Below are 3715 nucleotides of genomic sequence, written 5' to 3' on the forward strand. Positions count from 1 at the left end.
CATTATTAACCTAAAATGTCACACCAATTTAAGGTAAGGAATTAGCCCTTAATAAATAAGGAAATAAATTGCAGTCAAGGAAATAAAATCTTCACTGGACTCTTTAGGGAAAGTTCATTTTATGAAGCTGAAGAAAAAAATTTAACATTTCCCCAAAAGGTAACGGTTACTTTAAGTGTGTTGCTTTATCAGTAGATACATAAAAATCAGAGTGTCTGTCCCTAACTGGTTTGGCTCAGTGGATAGAGCGTCGGCCTGCGGACTGAAAGGTCCCAGGTTCGATTCCGGCCAAGGGCATGTACCTTGGTTTCGGGCACATCCCCAGTAGGGGGTGTGCAGGAGGCAGCTGATCGATGTCTCTCTCATCTATGTTTCTAACTCTCTATCCCTCTCCCTTCCTCTCTGTAAAAAATCAATAAAATATATTTTTAAAAAATCAGAGTGCCTACAGCTGAAAAATGTTTCCTTAGTGTTTTGTTTTGTTTTTAATTGGGAAAAAAAGAGAAACCAAAAAAATACTTCTAAAAATATATTTTAAAAAAAGAAAAATACTTCTGAATTTTTGTTGTGTTTTGATTATTGTCTAAAGTTAGATTTTCAAATCTCTTCTCTCATTCACACCACTGCCACAAACACTCCCCTGAGGCAATTTTTGTGTTAAGGAAAATTGGTAAGTGTGTGTGTGTGTGTGTGTGTGTGTGTGTGAGAGAGAGCGAGAGAGAGAGAGGGAGAGAGAGAGAGAGAGAGAGAGAGGAAGGAGAGAATTTGGGGTATGCTATCACCATCTTGTGGCCTTTTGCCATATTACCATTAATGGTTTCAATACCATAATGCCTTTTGGCAATTGCAAGCATGAAGTATGGTGTATCTCCTTTTAGAAATCCCTCTATGGATTAGATGAAATATGGTGAGGGTCAGATACAGCCTACATGCCAACGGTTCCCCCTTACAATGAGATGATATTTCTGCTGTATTCTCACAGATTCTAAAATAACCCATTGAATGAGTGTCAGATGGGAATCCAATTTATCGGGGTGATCACTTAGTAAGTTATATAATGCCTTATTACTATGTTATGCACCTGAATCTAATATAATATTGTATATTAACTGTCATTGGAAAATAAAACATTTGAAAAAATGAAATATTGAAAATTTTCATCAAAAATAAAATAACCATTTGAATAAAGGTATCTAGTGAAGAGATTTAGAGGGTTTTGTTGTAGTGAAACTTTCAGGGCTTTTTCTTTTTTTTTAATCGAATTTATTGGGGTGACAGGTTACAGGTGAACAATTCTGTAATAAATCATCTGTACATTGTGTGTTCACAACCCCCTCTTTACCCTCTTCTACCTCCCCCATCCCTCTTTCCCTCTGGTAATCACCATACGGTTGTCTGTGTCTATGAGTTTTGTTTTGTTTGCTTAATCCCTTCACCTTTTTCACCCAGACCCACAATCCCCTCCCTTCTGACAGCTTGAAATGTTCAATTTTGTCTTTTCTGTTTAAGCTGAATCTGTTTTAGTGGTTCCTTTTGATTTGTTAGGATATTGGCTGGCAGGAGAGTCTATAACATTTAATTTTTTTTTCTGTTTCTTTGGTTATCCTGTTAAGAGTGTGGTTTTTTCCCCCATTTTTTATTTCAATAGTCTTTGTACGAATTTATGATATTCTTTTAAAAAGTTTTTGCCATCCTCTTTTCTCGTGGATGGTTCCTCCTTTCCCTTTGTCTTTTTCGTCGATTTTTCCTTCTTTTTTCTCCTTCCTCATACTTCTCATTTTCAATTTCTTTGGTCTCCTGGCTGCATATCACTTTACTTATTTGGCTTGCTCTACTAACACCCACACCCACAGCAGCCAGTCCTCCCTGTTCTGTGTCCTCCTTTCTTTGTTCCTTCCAATGCCTTCCACCAGAAGCTGAAGTTCCGGCTCTGTAATGTGGAGTGCACTGACCTCATCCGGTCTGCTGCGTGGGTCTTTTAAGGACATAGCTCCCTGGTAACCCTTAAGCATCTGGGAGAGACTAAATCCTACCTACTCAGGGAAGCCAGTCCCTAAATCTAACTCTAGATTCAAGAGCAAAGGGACCATCTTTGCTTCAGTCCTAAGAAGTCATTTCTGACTCATTACCTTCTCTTCTTTTTTCTTAACATAAATGCAAATTTTCATAGGAAGTGTACTGGGACTTTTCCAAACTCACATTTGCACAGAGAGCAATTATATACCAGTGCTTCGGAGTTGACAGCTGAATCTTATAAAAGTGAGTTAGATTAATGATGATGACAGGAAAGAGATTTGGGAAAAAGACTTGCTATCATTTTGGAAAACAGTTTAAATTTTATTATGTGATGTTTGTCTTTTTTTTTTTTTTGATTGCCTGAAAACTCTTCCATGAGGAAACCAGCTTTACATTTACATAGTTTTTATAACTCCAACTGAATAAACTGAGGTCCTACATAAAAATAATAATTATTAGAGTCCACCATGGATTATGACCAAACAACAACTTTCATTTATTAGCTCAAGAGCCCCAGACTTATTCATTCTTCAGATCTGAACACTTCTAGTCATAGAATCCTAGATGCCAAATTAGTAAGAAAAATATAGTTGAATGAAGGATATACATATTCCCTAAAGGAGATTTTTTCCCCTCCTATTCTAAAACTAATCCATGTTCGTTGTAGAAAATTTAGAAAACAGAGAAAAGAACAAAATTTTAAAAAATCTCAGCATCCAGAGTTAACTAAGCAGTAATGACATTTTGGTATCTATCTTTTTACTTCTTTTAAATTTAATTTTGGCCCAGCTGGTGTGGCTCAGTGGTTAAGCATCAACCTATGAACCAGGAGGTCACGGTTCGATTCCCGGTCAGGGCACGTGCCTGGGTTTCGGGCTCCATCCCCGGTGGGGAACATGCAGGAGGCAGCCAATCAATGATTCTCTCTCATCATTGATGTTTCTATCTCTGTCTCTGTCTCTACCTTCCTTTCTGAAATCAATAAAAATATATTAAATATATATATTAAAAATTAATTTTGCAATCCAGTTACTTGGGACAAAATTAAAATAATACAAAAAGGTACACAATACAAAGTGATGTTTTTTTCCTACTATCCTCAAATCCCCTGGCTCCTCTCCTCTGGGGAAGCCACCATTTCCAGCTTCTGTTGCAGTCTCCCAGAGATAGTCTATCCATTTACATGTTATTTACACACACACACACACACACACACACACTTAAATTTTAATGGCAGCTTTATTCAGGTACTGAAATTATAAGTGTGTGTGTGTGTGTGTGTGTGTGTGTGTGTGTGACATTATAAAAGTCAAGTAGTACTACTAAACTTAAAATATTCAGTGTTTACAAACTATGACTAAGCAAGTCTTATTAGCTAAGTGGCCTTCGGCAAAGCCACTTAGCTTCTCTGTGCTTCCTTCAGGTTCTTTAAATATAAAACAGCAATATAGCCCAGCTGGCGTGGCTCAGTGGTTGAGTGTTGACCTGTGAACCTAAGGTTACTGTTTGATTCCCGGTCAGAGCACATGCCCAGGTTGTGGGTCAATCTCCAGTGTGGGGGGCTGCAGGAGGCAGCTGATCAATGATTCTCTCTCATCATTGATGTTTCTTTCTTCTTTTTTTCAATCTTTAAATTCTTTATTAGTTAAGGTATTACAAATGTGTCCTCATCCCCCCCTCAACCCCCCCCCTCCCCCCC

Source organism: Myotis brandtii, unplaced genomic scaffold (assembly GCF_000412655.1).
Source record: "Myotis brandtii unplaced genomic scaffold, ASM41265v1 scaffold182, whole genome shotgun sequence".
NCBI lineage: Eukaryota > Metazoa > Chordata > Mammalia > Chiroptera > Vespertilionidae > Myotis > Myotis brandtii.